At 40.5% G+C, this 18,561-nt stretch overlaps 1 long non-coding RNA gene across 2 annotated transcripts in view; it reads right to left on the bottom strand.

The window, feature by feature from the left end:
• Positions 1–17,824, bottom strand: part of LOC127692974 (uncharacterized) — a 62,432-nt gene extending 44,608 nt beyond the window's left edge. For both annotated transcript variants that reach the window (XR_007979565.1, XR_007979564.1), the window contains exons 1-2: positions 17,681–17,824; positions 10,844–10,993 (exon numbers count right to left, since the gene is read on the bottom strand). This is a non-coding gene — a long non-coding RNA (uncharacterized LOC127692974). The remainder of the gene's footprint in view (positions 1–10,843; positions 10,994–17,680) is intronic.
• Positions 17,825–18,561: the final 737 nt, after the last annotated feature.

Consider the following 18,561-nt stretch of genomic DNA (forward strand, 5'->3'; position numbering starts at 1 on the left):
GTGATGTGTGGTCTGAGACAATTCATTGTCCACCGTGGCCCAGACAAGGCAAAGGTTAGACATGCAGAAGGTTAGACATTCCCGTTGGAATATTTCTCATGCCAGGTTCCCCCCAACACATGTTAAGCGCTGATTCGAACATTGGAGGTGAGGAGGCAGGATGGGAAAGCCAGCATTTATAATAATGAAGAAAGACATGGACAAAGAAAAGTAAGTATAAAATAAAGTTCACTCCGAGCAAACTCACAAAGCTAACTTTTAAATGGAGAAAGAAAACTTACTGCTAGAACAAACCATAAATTAACAGGAATTTCTTATTCTGGTCCACGCATTTCCTATTCTAGCCTCTTACCAACGTCACACTCTCTTCATTATATGATTTTCCATATGTTTAAAGGGAGGAAAAGTTTTCACTTTCTTACTATCCTTCAAAATTGCCTTATTTTTGGCCTTTCCTGATTCCCTTCTAATTATAAGATGAACTTGCCACATTTTCTTAAAGGGAATGCCAAGATATCGATTGTCATAGGAAGAAATGCACCAACCACATATACCTTTATAATGCATAAAGGCATACACAAGGGTACCCATGGTCATATATACATATATACATAAATATCTATCACAAGACTATGGGTGAGGGTTCACAGATCTTTCTGAGGATGTTTTATAATTTTCTTCACAAAGATCTTATGTGACTGTGGATTTTATTCTTAGCCACCATTTGCTATTATTGTCATACATTAAAAAGATAATATTTTAAATTAGTTAAAACTTTGATATATTTTACCTTCATCGAATGTTGATTTCATTGACAAGGGACTTCTTGTCTAGGTCAGGCCACAAGACCATGCATTAACAACTCTAGTAATAAGGGAAGTAATGGACCATTTAGAACTTAATATTCTGCCACACTGTCATTCAAAAAAAAAATTGCCACAAGAATCCGTTCAAAATTACCTTTTTCTGTTTTCATGTTTGTTGTAAACGGGCAGCTTTTGGGGTGCATTTAGATGACGGCCGGACTGAATCCAGGAATGTTCAGTGGCTCTCACATCACCCATTGAGGCAGAGTCTCTCAATCAAACACGAGCTTGCCCATCTGCCTATCTTGCTATGGTAGCCCGGGCCTGCACCTTCCAAGACTGAAATTGCAAGTGGGCATCCATACTCTTACATGGATTTTAGGGTTCTAAACCTCCAATCCTCATTCCTATATAGCAAGTGCTTTAGCCACTGAGATCCCCCTCAAATAATTCTCAAACTATATCTTTCATAAAGGGGAAAAAGAAACCTAAGCCAACAAAGACTTAGAAAGCAAAAACCAATGAGATTAGTAGAGTTTGGATTCCCTCTCCCTCCCACAGGAAGTTACTTTTTATCTCTTTAATCAAAATAGATCAAAAAACAACTTAATGAAGAAAGATTTATTCCAGGCTCATGACTTAAGAGATTATCAGTTTGCAAAGATGGGGGAATCTGTGCGGTCCAGCTCAGTGCATAACAGCAAGAGTGTGTGACTGAGGCTATACACATCACAATAATCAAGAAGTAGGTAGTGTACAAGGAGAACTGGGGTTCTCCTTCAAAGGCTTGTTTTCAGTGACCTCCTTCAAGAAGCCAGGCTCTGACTCTTCAAGCCTCTAGGCCTCACAAAATAGCATCAGCAGCTGGGAAACACACATCTGAACCATGATACTGTGAGAAACGTTTCAAGCCCATAGCAATAGGGTGTTCAGGCATGGCCTTATGCGAATTTTTCCAGTTTCATATGCAAGGCATATCTTTATCATAAGGATTTTTTTCTTTTCTAAATTTTGCCATTTTTGGTTATGAGCCTAGCTCTTAGTGGCTTGAGCCATCTCTCCAGCCCTTTCTTCCTTTCTTTTCAATTTTTATTCATTATTTCTAAATTTATGTTTTATTTGAAAAAATATTGCCTCTCTCTCTCTCTCTCTCTCTCTCTCTGTGTGTGTGTGTGTGTGTGTGTGAGTGAGTGTGGGTGGGTGTGGGTGTGAGTGAGTGTATTCTGTACCTGTTCCTATGTGTGTAGAATGATCACCTATGCATGCGGTAGCCAGAGACAGGCATCTTTCTCTCTAGCTTTCCACCACTACTTTCTGAAGCATGTTCTATTATTGAATCGGAGGCTGGCTATTTAGGGCTAGACTGTTTGGCCACCAAGTGTTCAGGATGGTCATATCTCCGACTTCCCCCAGAACTGCAATTACAGCTATATACCTATAGTCACATTAAGCAGTATCCCACTGTGACTTTGATCTGAATTTCTCTAGTGATTCATTTTGTTGAACATTTTTTTTCATATACTCTTTGGCCATTTGTATATCTTCTCTCACGAAATATCTTGGGTTTTGTTTGTTATTTTGATTTTCATTTTTTTGTCCTAGAAATTGCACCCAGACGTCAATAATGCATAGCTCTAGTTCCCAAAAATATTGTTTTTAATCCTAAAAAAATATTCTCTTTTGTTAAAATCTCTTCATGGTCTTTTCTTCTGAAAATTTTATTAGACACATTAAATATTTTCAATATTAAGTGTGTTTATTCTGTATTTTTAGTGCACTTTATTTTCCATTTGTTCTCTTTGAGAATCTCAAATACACTGCATTGCACTATAACACTCTTCATGATTAATGTCATTTGAAATGAATCAAAACAATTTTTTAAATGACAAGATCTTAAAATGGGAAAATGTTTTATATAGAGAAACACAGCAAAAAATCAAAATAGCCAACTGAGCATAGAAATATGTATGACCATTAGTAAAAGAAGAACAAGCATTCATATAGTCCTTCCCGACATTTTAACCCCTTCTTTCATCTTAGTAAATCATTTTGTAAGACTCTCTGCTTTGTAATGCAGTGATTCCAGTGACTTGCATTAAGGTCAAATACCAAATGATCAAGCTGGTATTTGAACATCTAGCCTAGGGCCGTGCCTCCAGACATGATAGCCACGAACAATGCTCAAATAAAATTTAAAGACTTAGGTCTTCAGTCATGTGGTCACACTTTATGGGTAGCTTACTGTCCTAGCTTCTTTTTTAAATCACTATAATAAAATACTTAGACATATCATTGTACATACCACGTTTTTAGGCAGACACGGGAAATGAACTTCCTTTTCATCTTTTTAAATTTTTATGTACGTGGGTGTTTTGTGTGCATGCATGTCTTGCACCATGTATGTGCAATGCTCATTGGGGCCTAAAAATGGTGTTTGTCCCTGAAGCTGGAGTTACAGATGATTGTGAGCTACTGTGTCAGGGCTGGGAATTGAACCCAGGTCCTCTGGAAAAGCAGTCAGTGCTCTTAACCACTGAGCCAATTCTGCAGCTATTGTGCAGACCTTTAATCCCAGTGCTCTGAAGGCAGAAATAGGTGAATCTCCGAGTTTTAAGACCAGTCCAGTCTACATAGTGAGTTCCAGACTAGCCAGGGCTACAGAGTGATACCTGATCACAAAACAGAAACAAACAACTCTGACCAAAAAACCCTAAGAGAGAGGGCTTTATTTTGACTCATAGTTCTATGTTCTTCATGGCAGGAAAGTTAAAGTGTCATCAAGGGAGCATCTGTAATCAAGAAGAAGCAAGAGAGGATGGAGAGGTAACTTGGTGGTTAAGAGCACTGGATGGCTTTCCAAAGGACCTGGTTTTGGAGGCAGCCCACAACTGTTTGTAACTCTAGTTTCAGGGAATCAAATGTTCTTTTCTGACATTCAAGGACACCAGGCACTCATGTGATGCACAGATATTCAAAACATCCATAGAAATAAATATGTTTTCTTCCATTAATTTATTTATTCACTTTACATCCTGATCACAGCACCCCTCCTACCAGTCCCCCCTCCTTCCATATCCCATCCCTTTTTCCTCTGAGAAGGAAGGGTACTCCCAACCCTGTGACCCTGGCATATCAAGTCACTGAAAGACTAAACACATCCTTTCCTACTGATGCCATACTAGGCAGTCCACTTAGGGGAACAGGATCCACAGGAAGGCAACATAATCAGGGACAGCCCTACTCCAGTTGTTGAAGGACTCACTTGAAGACCACCAAACTGCACATCTGCTATGTATTGGGTGCAGGGCTAGGTCCAGCCTATATATGCTTTCTGGTTGGTGGTTCAATCTCTGAGAGCCCCTCAAGGGTCCAGGTTAGTGACTGTGTTGGTCTTGCAGAATCTCTAATCCCTCTGGGTCCCTCAATCCTTCCCCCAACTCTTCCATAAGACCCTCCAAACTTCCTTCAGTGTTTGGCTGTGGTCTCTGCATTTGCCTCAGTCAAATGCTAGATGGAGGACAGTTATGCTAGGCTCCTGTCTACAAGCATAACAGAGTATTTTTAATAGTGCCAGGAATTGGTTCTTGCCCATGGGATGGGTCTCAAGTTGGGCCAGTTATTAGTCGTCCATTCCTTCAATCTCTGTTCCATCTTTGCCCCTGCGCTTTTTGCAGGCAGGATAAATTTTGGGTTGAAGGTTTGTGGGTGGGTTGGGGAACTTCATCCTGCTACTGGGAGTCGTGCCTGGCTGTAGAGGGTGGCTATAAAGCGGCTAGAGATAATGTAGGTGCTCAGCTCTGTGTCTCCGTTTCCTACGGTCCAGGATTCCCCATGTAGGAAATGGAGACACCCAGAGGGAGCAGATCACCCCATTTCTATTAGCATAATAAAAATAACCCCCCTCAGTCATGCCCAGAGGCCCGTCTCCCAGGTGAATCTAGATCCTGCCAGATCAGTAGTTAGCACTAACCATCATACTGAATCTCTCACCACATTGGAAATAGAGACATAAACAGAAACATCAATGGGACAGGACAACTTCAAGGCCTCTGTTCTTAAGTGTTACTAAAATTGATGTCTGTGGACAGGACTCTTTCCCTTCACCCTGCTACACGCCATACACAACTCAAGACTCCAGGGAGAATTCCCCTCGCTTAGCTGGGAAAATGTTAATGAAGCAGTAGGATCTTGATTTCATCTAAAAAAAACCATCCTCACATTTCACATTGCCATTGGAATATGGGAAAATAAAAATATTTACAGGCTTCTCAGAGATGCAAATTTTCACATAGGGAAATTAGGCAAAATCATGTCAGATTAAAAATACACACACTCTATGGGCCCTTGGCTCTATTTATAGATATATTCTTTAGAAAAGCTCTGCAGGTAAGACGACTACAGTAATTTTCATTGGAAAAAAAGTGGTTTAAAATGAAAACCTGGAAACTGCATATAAATCCTAATTTATTTTAATGTATACTATAAGTACAAAAGATATATTCATAAAATTAAATCCAAAAGTAATAAAAAATCATAAATGGCCTTGCAATGCTAGGAAGCTATAAAAGATATTGGTGATTTTAAATGATAGCTAATTTTATAGATGTGTTTATCCATACAAAACAGTATTACACATTGTTCATATTATTTTTTTTATTATTTTCTATATTCTTCGTTTACATTCCAAATGATTTCCCCTTTCCCGGTTCCCTTCTCCCATAAGTCTCATAAGCCCTCTTCCCTCTGCCCATTCCCCAATCAACCCCCTCCTACTTTTCTGTCCTGGTATTCCCTTACATTGCTACATCAAGCCTTTCCAGGACTAGGGCCCTCTCCTTCCTTCCTTCTTCAGAATCAGAGGGCAGAGCAGGGGGTCAAATGTTATCACAGTGAGAGAGAAGTGAGGCAAGGGGGTAAGAAAGATCTTTGAGTCTCTGGAATTAGTAATTCTAAAAATATGAGAAACGGGCTGGAGAGTCCAGCTCAGCCGTAGACAGAGGGCTTCCCTAGCATTTATGAGCCCTGGGTTGACTCCTAGCACTATGAATAAGGGGGAAACAGAGGTAGGGGCTGGTGGGATTGCTCACTGGTTAGGAACACCTGCTGTGAAAGCAGAAGGACCAGAGTTGGATTCCCTATCACCCCCTTAAAAGCTAAACAGAGCTGCACGTGCGCCTGTAACTCCAGTGGTGCGGACAGGGAACGGGGATGAATGGTGGATGGAGAAGAAGCTCCTGGCTTCAGAAAATGTTTACACAAAAGGCATGTGGAGAGAGAGAGAGAGAGAGAGAGAGAGAGAGAGAGAGAGAGAACGAGAAAGGAATGTAAGAGATACCTAGATACCTTCTCATACTCAGAAAATAATCACACTAGAAAAGGTTTGGTGAGTTGGGACAAATTTCAGTCAAAAACAACCTTCACAGTAGTTATAGAAGATAGCATTTCTATATGTAGAGTTTATAATACCATATTTAATTCTCTATTGAAGAAACAGATGCCTTAAAATTACCAGTTGATGGTATTGGGCACATGATGTATAGAAATCCAGTTTTTTATATCAATAGATGAGGATGTTTCTATAATGAACCAGTGACTTTGTGCACCACAAAAGCCAATATGGTGAAGATTCCAGGTAAGGTCTTGTAACCTTAGGATATTGCATATTATCTCCACAGTAACATGATAAATATGTATTGAATGTATACAAGAAGAAATAAGAGAATTAAAGTATTTTCCTACAAAAGTGAACTAAATAGAAAAGGAAGTTATGTATAATATGAAGCAATGAAAATACCCCATATTAGAGAAAATAGACTCCAACTGTAGGCTGCCTGTAAGAGAGTCGGGAGATCTAAGAACACAAATAGGTTGAAACTAAAAGTATAGAAACATTTAAAAAAAAATGGAACTACTGTATGAGTCAGAAATCCTTTGGGGGCATTTACCTAAAGGAAAGACACTACCTGATAGACAGCCGCATACCCATGTTCATTAGATAGCTGCACACCCATGTTCAGTGCAGCACCAATCATAAACTTTACAATACAGAAGCAACCAACAGATGACCAGACAAAGTACGGCACATATATAGAACAGATTATTATTCAGCTTTGCAGAATGATCATATATCATTTGTCACAAAAAAAAAAGGAGAAATGGATGAAATTGGAAGCCACTATGCTAAGCAAAATAACCCAGAGGCAGAAAGTTAATAATTTATATTCTACTTGGGATAGTAACTAAAAGTAGATTTTTAGTGTCTTATCCCACAAAATGTGAGGTAAGGACACACCCATTTGATTGCCATTATAACCACTTCATTATCTACATGTATATCAAGACCTCCCATGTTCATGAAGTAGGGGACAATATCACCAAGGTGACAGTACTGCCCAAGGTGATCTTCTCATTCAATGTTAATTGCTGTCAAAATCCCAGTGATGTTTTTTATAAAAACAGAGCATTTCATGCTAACATCCATTAGATTCTCAGGGACCCAATCAACAAGACCATCTTGTTGAAAACAGTGCTATGGGGTTCCTACTTCCTGACTTCAAATTTGTCACATAGATGCTGTTATCAAAGCTGTAGGACACTGCCAAAAAGTTAAACATATGTGTCAGTGGAATGCAACGAAGGCCAGCCCTCATGTGCATGTAAAATCCATTTTCACAAGGGAGTCAGGACCACTCAGTAAGGAAAGGAAAGAATGTCCTTTCAACAAGTGATAGTGGGGACATCAGATGTCTACATGTAAAAGGGGGAAGGGGACAAATACAGTTTATTTAATTTTGAGAGTTTCATACATGGGTGCTTTGTTGACATCATCCTTCCCCTTCCCTTTTCTCTGTCTTCTCGTGTCTTCTCCCTCCTTCCTATGTTTTACTGAGATTGTCGTGTTGCTCATTTGTGCTTAAGGCTGACCTCTTGGGATTGGTTAAGTGGGAGAGCCACTAATTACTGGAGAAGACTGAGTCTACTTTTTGCATCCCCCAAAATAAATGTAATGACATAATTAAATATTAAATTCCTCATGATCTCGTGGGGGTCATGAAGCTCGAGAGATATTCAATACCTGGTCAAAGTCAGAACACAACACAAATTAAGGATGTAAAAGTGGGTTCTACTCCATTCCCATTCAAATCATCCAAGTCAGACTTGCTAGTGACCTCAAGTAGATATCTTGGGTTAATTTTGCAGCTACAGAACTGCAAATGAAGGAAACCCACAATGGATAGCCCCTAGAACTAGAAGGGAGGTTCTCTAAAGATACCTGCCTTCCAATAGGTTGGGCCATAGAACCTGCTCAGTAAAAACATGCGTTAAATTACACTGGGCTTAGCTAAACCCAACAGTGTTTAAGTATATTGTTGGTGGTGACGATAGATGGTGTAAGGATTCTCTTTCTACAGCATCATGGAAGAAAAAGGAATCACTTGTTTTCCTGGAGCTGGTAGAACCCAGGAACCCCATATTCCCACACATTTTCAGTCTTCCCACTGTCCAGTAAAGCAGATGTCACTGTAGAACCATGGAACTCACAAAGATTAAAGCAAAATGGACCCAAAAGCCAGGGATGCAGCTCCGTCGGGGGAATGCTTATCTAGCATGCGCAAAGCCTGAGCTATTCCTACATTGGGTCACTACCTGGTACCACTACACCGCGGTAATCCCGTTACCCAGGAGGTGAAAAAGAAAAGAGGAAAAAGGAAAGAAACATAAAAGCAAACAAAACCATGGACCTAAGACCCTTTGTTGCTTAAAATGTTATTTTTCTGTCAATTTTCCTACAAATTCTTTATATCTAGGAGGAAACATACCTAAGCCTTTATTATTATAAGTCCTTTCATTCTGTACAAAATAAATTGAAGAAACATTTTCCTCTTAGCAAAATACAACTTTGTCGCCGGGCAGGAGTGGAACATGCCTTGATCCCAACACAAAAAGAGACAGAGACAGGCAGATCTCTGTGAGTTCAAAGCCAGTCTGGTCTACAGGGTGAGTTCCAGGACAACAGGACAGAGAAACCTTATCTGCAAAAACAAACAAACAAACAAAAGCAAAAAGCAACCAAACCAAATAACAACAACAAAAAAACAAAACAAACAAACAAACAAAAAAACAAAACAAAACAAAACAAAAACCCTTTAAGTTCTGAATAACCAAATCTTTTAGTAAATCCTTACCTTATAGATCTAGTATTTTCTGGTGTGCCTTTCAGTCTTTATGTTCATATTTCCTTTAACATGTCACTTTTCCCAGTGACAAGTACCCTGAAGGGGCCTGTTTCCCACAGCAGCATGTCAGAAATGATAAGCTTTCTTTGGTTATACACAGCTAAACTTGGACTTTAAACACTGGCCTCTCCAGACTATTACATGCTTACAAATCTTTGTTTAGCTGTCATTTGAGGGGTGGGAGGGGGAGTGTACAAATCAATTGAATCAGGAATTGTCCCTCCTTTGAATTAACTAGGAAAACTTTCTCGTCTCTAGTCCTTTCATGTGCCCAACTCGTAGTCCATTTTAATTTCCCTGAACAGCGCCAGACAACTAGATTGCACGACTTCACATCATAGGAGACACAGTGCTTCGAGCTGAAATGAACCATACCTCTACACGTGAGAAAGACCGTGAATACGAAGCCCGTGCTAACACAGTGATGTAAGTTGTCCTTTTAGTAGCGAAGCAGGCCTTAGCCCAGAGAGCACATAATAGCCTTTAAATTAAAGATCGTAACACATTTCCTTGATTGCTCAAAATCTTATTAACACAACTGGCGGATTGTGCTCACTCGACCTCCTCCTGTCATTCACACAGCGTCATCTTACATAGGCTCTGTTTTTCCCACTCACTTTTTACCTTTACAGAATGTTATTATTTTATTAAGAGTGGCATATGCCTGGGTATTTCTGCAAAAGGGAGAGGAAAGAAAAGGGTTGGGGTATGGAATAGAAATTAGTAATTATGCTCTGTTAAGCGCATCATAGCTGTCCAGCTGGCACAATTAGAGAAATAGCTGATCAGTTCCAGTTATTGGTTCTGCTAACATGTTTGTTCACGGTTACTTCTTGTCTAATTAGGCTTTTTTTTTTTCCTTCTGCTTTCTTAGTCTAAAAGCATACCTTTCCAGACGGAGCTATTTTCAAACATTAGTGAGCAAAGCTTCCTTTGGTTGCTTTTGACATTTTTTTGTGTGTATGCAATAGTTTCCCTATTCATTTATTCATTTAGCCAGGAGATGGCCTGAAAGCAAGACTTTCCTCTGAATTCCTTATTGAATTTCAAATCTGGATTTTACATGCTTCTCTTTTTAATGGATATATCAGCGGCAGCCTTGGTACAGCTGCACCGGGAGCTGTTGTCATCAGAAAATGCCACAGTACCAGGGCTGTCTCCACAAATTGGGGTGAGCCTGGGAACGCCTGAAAGACGCTCACTACCCGTCTCCCTTGGTGAAGCTTGCTAGAAGCATTCCTTCCCCCTTCTGCTGCATAGGAGAACATAACTCGGTGTAATTTCTGTCTCCTAAATGCAGATTATACAAGAAAGAGAAATGTTTGATTTTTTTTTTTTTGTGGTGGTGATGGTGGTGTTATTTTTGTTTGCTTATTTGTTTGTTTGCTACTAAAATTTAAAAAAAGAAATCAAAGATGGAAATGTAGCCTTTATTTCTAGGACAGAAAGCCAGTGGACCTGGTCCTAGGAAAGTCTTTCCTCAGTGCGGTAGAGCAAGCGCAGATGGCACCAGAGTCTTTGCCTTTGTCAAAGTTGATGAAATAAAGCTTTAAAATATGGCGGCAGATGCAAGTGTGAAATGGAGGTGAAACGCCGGGGACTCAGTCGAGCGGTTTACCAATAAAGTTCACCCTGGCTCTGTGGAGGGGCTCACTAGTGATGGCGGCTATCATCCAAACTGGAGGACACCGGTGGGCCGACAAGATTTTAACCTCCCCCATGACAGACACCAAATAAATGCTGCTCTTTTAAAAAATGTGTCTTTGCATTCAAGATGTAGAAGCAAGAGCATTTGCTCACCTGAGCATTAAGCTGACAGGGAAAAGAGGTCTGAGTATTCCAGTAGAGATTTCTCCTCTCGGTAAAACAGGACCATGTTGCTCCGTCTCTGTCTAGTTGGTATGGTCACCATAAGGCTCTCAAACCATAGAGGACGAGCCAATTTTGTTTCTGAAACAAAAGAGCATCTTATAGATTACAATATCCCATTAACTTTACAGCTTTGCTTTAGCACTGTATTGAGGCACGGGGACACTTTGAGTCAAACGATAGGAAATTAATTTTCACTTTTTCATTGCATTGGCCATGGTAAACTAGCAATGACAAAGCCACTGTACCATAAAAATAACACAAGAATGTTGATTTTTATTCTCTTCAGGGAGAAGAAAGTAGACAATTAAAATCTTTAACATTACCTACATCCATCCTACCCATCCACCACAGACTGAAATTAGGAATGGAAAAAGAAAATTTTAAAAGGACCAAAGAAAGGAAGAAAGCATTTAACTTGTTGATTTTAATGTTTAAGAAAATTTCATGTTAATTAGACTTAAATGTTATATACATAATTGAAACAAAAAAATGAATTCTTTCAAATAAATAGTTAAAGTTAAAAACCAGTCTTCAACAAAGGCAGATGGTAATAAAAGCTAGAATTAGCCAGCCATGATACAAAGGCCAAATCTAGCCTACTGTTTTTGTAAATACAGATTTTCGGGAGCACAGCCACGTTTACTTGAATACTGTGGCTACTTTTGCATTATAGTAGCAGATCTGGGTAGCAGCCATGGAGATGTATGTCCTACAGAGCCTAAAATATTTACCACTGGGCTTCTTACCTGTGATTGAACTATACAAAGTTTAGACATTTTCCTCCCTAAGAATAATTCCTTTAAAAGACAAAGTGAGATAGATGTTCTTGTTTGTTTGTTTGTTTGTTTGTTTGTTTCTGTTTTTGTAATAAGCAAATGTCCAGGGAAAATAATATCAACTTAAGGTAGCAGGCTGTTTCCAAGAAGGAACAGAGGTGAGAACCCGCTGCCAGTGGGAGGGGTGGTCCTCCCTAGGAAAGAACACAGCCGTTGTTTGTCGGTGCCAAAGTCAGCCCTGAAAACAGGCATACAGGCAGCAATATAGAGAGCAGGCAGCCTATATTTAGGAATATATGTTATCTATACATACAGATATGCAAACAATAACAATTAGTAGAAGAAAAAGGCCATGAATTTGAAGGAGATCGGGGAGGGGGTTATGGGAAGGTATAGGGGGAGAACGGGGAAGGAGAGGGTGTTGTAATGAAATTATAGTCTTGAGGCATGATAGTACCTCTGAAGAATTAAGAGCCACAAGCTCTTAACTAGGTAGGGGTGCTATGATCAGCAAGGGGCTCTTACCGACCTTTCTTGTGTTTATATTGTTGTTTGTTGTTGAGACAGAGTCCCCTGTATCCTAAGCTGGCCTTGAACTCACTGTAGAAACTAAAAGTGACTTTGAACTCCTGATCCTCCTTCCTCTACCTTCCAAGTGATAGGATTACTGGCATTCACCACTCCCCTGGTTTATATAGTGTTGGGGACAACATCCAAGACTTGGTGCAAGCCAGGCCAAACCTACAGAGCTATCTCCCCTGCCCTGTCTTCACATCATTTATTCAGTCTCTTGCCAATTGGTGATGCTCCAATGATGTCAGAATCTCCTGATCTTACTCCTTTCTCTGCCAATTACCCCCTCAGCTTTTCTTTGTGCCGTGTGTGACTCCGCTAGTTCCCATTGTACACATTCGATCGTCTACTCCTTAAAGTTTCTTCACAACTGTCATCTGCCCTCCCAGCAATCCTAAGTCTCTGCCTCATTCCCACAGGAGTCACTTTATCATTTCATCCTCTTTCCTCCTTTTAAGTGTATCCATGAGGACCCAAACTCCATTCACTGGAGTTGGTGACTGATAGGATGAGGACCCCGTAACCCCTCCTTACTGGATTTTATTGCAGGAAACTGATAACACAACACCTGTTGATGCCTCCTCTGAGTAGGAGTAGTACAGTTACCTTAAGTGTGGTGTGATTGTGTTGGCCACTGTAAGTGACATACAGATCATCCTCCCAAAGATGTTCAAAGCATTTAACTAAGCTCCTGTCCATGCCTGAGGCCTTGTTACCAACTGTATGATATCTGTTATACCTGCTCTGTTCTTTTGATTATTATTTGAATCTATGAGTATATTCTACATGGAATTCTTGGAATGTTCTGATGCCACCCCGTTGATTCATTATTTAAAAAAAAAAAAGCTACAACTAAAGCGCTTCCTGAAAACTACATATCCCAGCATGCTTTAGCCCCACCTTTGTTGGTCTTCCATCCATTTACTGTTCTCCCATGTTAGCTCTTTGTTCCAGGCCCAGGCCTCCTTGCTCACTGCTGTGCTAAAGCCTTTGCACTTCTTGATTCTTCTGAATGATCCCTTCTATAGCTTTCTCTCCTCCCTTCTTGCAAGTGTTCTTATGTCAAGTCAAGTCACTCTCACAGGCTCACCCCTGCCCACTCTCCTAACTTAATTTTCTGTTGCCCTGTTGCCATAATAAAAGCCAGACTGGAAGCAATTCAGGGAGGAAAGTATTTGATTTGGCTTATGGATCACAGTTTATCATCAAGGGCAGCCAGGGCAAGAACTGAAGCAGAGACTGTGAACAAGGCTCACTGGTTTGCTCAGTAACCTTTTACCTAGCCCACCTATCGCGATGTGGTGCCTCCTGCAATGGGCGGGGATGGGACCCTCCCTCATCATGTAGCAATCACAAAAATGTTCCTCAGGCCAATCCGATGGAAGCAATTCCTCCAGTGAGACTTCTTTCCAGGTATGTGTAAGTTTGTGGTGAATTGACAAAAGCTAACTATGATCATCTACTGTCAATCACCCACTCAGATCCATCCTCTCCGACTCTCCTTTGGCCCTCCACTCCACATAGCTGTGTGTTTCTTCACTCCTACTGTGTCTTCTATTCCGTGGGTTTCATCCCATATTCAGAAGGTCCCTTTCCCGTCCCAAATTCTATATGTAGTCAGGTCTTTGTTACGGTGCTCCTTATGACCACACAGCATGGCTACCCAGCTGCCTGGAAATCCACCAGTGGTCTTCTTGGCCCACCCCCACAAGCTTCCAGATGGCACAACATTTCCAGACAGCAAATCTAATATGTGTAAAGCAGGAGCAGGCCACGGTTCTCCTTGCTTGCAGAGGAGAGGACCTCCAGAGTGAGCCTCATTATATAGCCATATGACAGCTCTCTCCCTTGGCATATGGGTTGGGAATTGGGATGGCTGTCACCCTACTTAGTTCCTAAATTGCTAAAGGGCAAAAGAGCATTTCTTTGGACCAGGTAAAACCTCACAATGGCTTGCACAGAGCTTTTCTCTTATTGTGTATTCATTACAGAAGTACTGGGAGACACCATAAATTAGGAAACAAAGAAAGAAGGCAATACCTTGATTATTTGTCTAGAATTATCATCATCAAATAATAGGCATAGCAGAAGTGTGACCCCCTCTGCTTAGGAGGCACTGCTTTGAGAACACGTGCAATAAATATATAGAAAGATGCAAATACAATGACTGGGTATTCACGGGGGCTGGGGGGGTTGTGGATAGCTCTGTGATGCCAGCATTTTGATGTTAATTCTGCTCTCCTTGGAGGGGCTGTCTGGAATGAGGAATAAGTCATGTATTCAGGTGACTACTTCTGAACCTCCCCAAATGAATAAAGAGATCAATCATTGGGGGAGTAGGCAGGACTTCCGGGTTGAATGGAGGCAGGACTTCCGGGTTGAATGGAGGCAGGACTTCCGGGTTGATTGGAGGGCGAGAAGAAGCAGGAGAGAGCTAAGGGTTTTTGGATTCCAGATATCGAAAAGGCAAAATGTATTGTAGCTGCTAGTGTCTCCCAGTTTCCTGGCGGATACGCCAGGATTCTCCACCAGAGGAATTAGATTTAATATGGCTTACAAGATTAGGATTCTAGTTGTTGTGCCCAGAGTTTGAGTTATCCTTGCTTCTGAACTAAGTTTGTGTGGTGTTTTCCTTCTCATGGTGACTCGTCGGGGTTCCAGAGAGAAAGGGACAGTTGGCAAAGTGTGGGTTTGCCTGATGTGCACCACAAAGGCCATGGGGGTTTTGAAGCATGGGGCTGTCGAGATAGTGACCTGCCAATGGGAACTTAGCGAATTGCTTGGTGCCGTTTTGGGAACTACCAGGCCAGAGTCTGCCAACATGAGAACACCCTGCTGGTGCCATGTGGCCCAACTGTGCCCGTCGTTCCTTTTTAATGTTTTCCCCAACAGGGGAAACTTTATTTCATTGAAAATCTGAATTGTTATTCCAGTAAACATCAGCTATTTAGTATATTTTGCCAATCTTGTCATACTGTATGTAGTTACTAATTTAAAACAAATCCACAAACTTCTGAGGAAATACCAGCTTTTAAATGTGATGGTATATGACCAGACAAGTTTGTTCAATAAGTAAAACTATGAATCATGAGAGGGCTAATATTTTTTACAAATATAATTATTTAAATATAGTAAACAAAGAGCTATCACTCTTAGCATAAAAGTACCAAATAAGTGCATCTAGATTGTGACATGCTAGAATGAGTTGTTTTGCTTTAACTCACTTTTTTTAATTTAGTTTTTTACTTATTCACTTTACATTCCATTCACTGCTCCCCTCCCAGTCATTCCCTCTTACAATCCTTCCCCCTCAACTTCCCTCCCCTTCTCCTCTGAGCCGGTAGGGGTTCCCCTGGGTATTCCACCCCCCTGGGGAAGACATGATCCATCTCTTCCTCTTCTTCTACTACACTGGAAAATTTTAGCTGGGCAAAATAAGCACTACTTTGAGAGTATATTTTCTCATCCCCTTAGTAATTGAGGCTCAGCTGAAAGGCAAGGACTTAATTAATGAGGTGTGGGTTAAGTGTATAACCTTCACACCTCTCCACACAGGCCAAGCAGCCCCTGGCTTCTTCCCTCTCACATCAAGCCTGGGTGTGGAACAGGGAGACACTGTCTTCGGGAGAAGAGCATGACCTTAAGATCTCATACTCGGAGTGAAGCTGTACATCAGTCCAGCACAGCTGAAGTACTTGATATCTCAGCTGTTTAGAGAGTATGCCAGGAGAATGTAAAGTTTCTATCTCCTTTGAGCCATTGTATTTTAGACCTATCACTAAAACTGACAAGGTCATATCTTAATACTCAAATGCTAATGAAAATGAAAAATAGAAGATTTCCAAAGAGTAAAAAGTTTCCCCTGTATATGATTTATCACTAATACGTGGATTTATCAACTTAAATCAATGTTCTTGGTCCAAACAACACAAAAAAAGCAGACGGTTATACAGAGAAATGGATGAGTTGCTTGCTATAGTTCCACAAGAATATATCTACACAGACAACAAACATATGAAAAGGAACTCACCGTCATTATCAGATGACACAATACCAAAATATTCTACCTGGAAGCTTCCAGAATAACTGAACTTAAAGCCTTTGGCACACAAATTGTTGACACTATAGCCCCTGAAAATTTTCTATGCTGCTTACTAATGGAAAACAAAGCAACAACAACAAAAAAGACCCACAAAAACAAATAACCCTGTTCCAATGATGTTTTCAGATGTCTGCTGGCATGCATTGAAATTTGCATATTTTATGTCTCACAGTATGAGTTAATTTTGTTGCTGTGATAAAATACCATTACCAAAAGCAAGTTATGAAAGAAAGAGATTATTTTGGAAAATGGCAGCAAACAGCCATCTCAGGAAGCTGAGAGACCACATCTTCTATTACACACAGGAAACCCAAGGTGCCCTACTGGACATGGAACAAATCAATAAAATCTCAAAACCCACCCCTAATGAAATACTTTCTCCAGACTCCACCTCCTAAAATTTCCATCACCCACTTCCTAAACAATAGCACTCCCTGGAGATCAAATGTTCAAATACATGAGCTAACAGGGGTCATTTCTCATTTAAAATGTAACAATCCATTCCTGGCCCCACAGGCTCATGACCATCTCATAGTGAAAAATACGGTTTGTCCAACTTCGAAAGTCCCCAGGTCTTTAACAGTCTGAACACTGTTCATAAATCCAAAGCCTAAAGCCTCTTTTGCATCTCAAGGCTTGCTATTCTGAAAAAGTGACCGTTACACAAAACAGCTCAGGTGAATCTCTCAAGCATAACGGTAATAACCAAAGCTATACACGGGGAGTAGAGAGGATTTCTTGACTGGCACACCAATCAGCCATACTGAATTCAGGATTCTAGAAAATTCTGGCTCGTGACTTCCTTTTGCTGCTTGATCCTTTCATGGCATCAACACAAGGAGGACATTTAACATTTACACATTCTTCTTCCTAATCTAGTTTAGCCAAATATACTAGAAGCAAAGACTAATCAACCAAATTGTCAAGAGAGGTTTCACAAGGCATTCATCAGAATACATTGTTTCCATGCCTGTAACAGAATTCCCGAGAAAATCAACTTAAGAAAGGAAAGGTTTACTTTGGTTCAGGGTGGCAAAGATTTTGCTCCAGGGTCACTTGCCTTGGTTGCTTCCAGACCAGAGATAGAGCAAAACTTCATGGTAAAGACTGTGTAGAGAAACTGAGCCACTTAACTCCTAGCAGTTGGGAAGCAGCAGTTATAAAACAAGAAACCAAGGACAAGTCATAGACCTTGAGGGCGTGCCTCCAACAACCCACCTCCTTTCAAGTACATCCCAATTCCTGAATTTCCATCCATCTCCTCCTAATGTATTATTACCTCCATCCATCATCTCCAGCAGATTATAAACTCACCAGCAGATTGATTCGCTGATGAAGTCAGAGCCCTATGATCCGGATCCCATCATTTTCGCAAAGCCCCACTTCTGAAGATTATTCCACTGCAAACCAAGCGTTTAAGATGTGAACCTTGAACCGAGGGCACTTTGAGATGCAAAGGTAACAACATCGTAAGGATTTTTAGGACATAAAAGCAGAGAATATGTTTTTTTCCAGTGTCTGGGTACAAGAGTAGAAATAAACCAGAACTGTGATGAACTGTGATCAGCTCAACAAAAAGAAAAAGAAAGAAAGAAAAAGAAACAAAGAAAGAAGGAAGGAAGGAAGAGAGAGAGAGAGAGAAAGAGAGAAAGAAAGAAAAGAAAGAAAGAAAGAAAAAGAAAGAAAGAAAGAAAGAAAGAAAGAAAGAAAGAAAGAAAGAAAGAAAGAAAGAAAGAAAGAGAGAAAGAAAGAAAGGGGAAAGGAAAGAAAAGGAAAGGAAAGGAAAGGAAAGAAAAGAAAAAAAACAAAACAAAATGATTTGTACAGAGAAGGTGCTGGCCATACGAACAGCAAAGCAAGGTCATTCTAAATCATCTGGCCTGCAACAGAAAAGAAAGCTTGCCTGCAGAAGGATGTTCAGGAGATAGATGGCTCTGCATTCTGATCAGGGTGCTACAGTGTACTATTTGCATGGCCATAGGCAAATGACATTAGCCTTTCTAGTCCCCTATCTGCTAAATGGGAGGGGAGGGCGGGCAGTTGTTTTTATCTTGTGGCAATTTTGCGAGGCCTAAATGAGGCACGAGAGTATCTGGCATTCGGATAGTACTCAGTAAATCTAAGCAGTAATCATTTCTATAATTACTACTAATTTTATTATTGTCATGATTATATGCACAGCTTAGCAGGAATGT

The sequence above is a fragment of the Apodemus sylvaticus genome, chromosome 9 (assembly GCF_947179515.1).
Source record: "Apodemus sylvaticus chromosome 9, mApoSyl1.1, whole genome shotgun sequence".
Taxonomy (NCBI): domain Eukaryota; kingdom Metazoa; phylum Chordata; class Mammalia; order Rodentia; family Muridae; genus Apodemus; species Apodemus sylvaticus.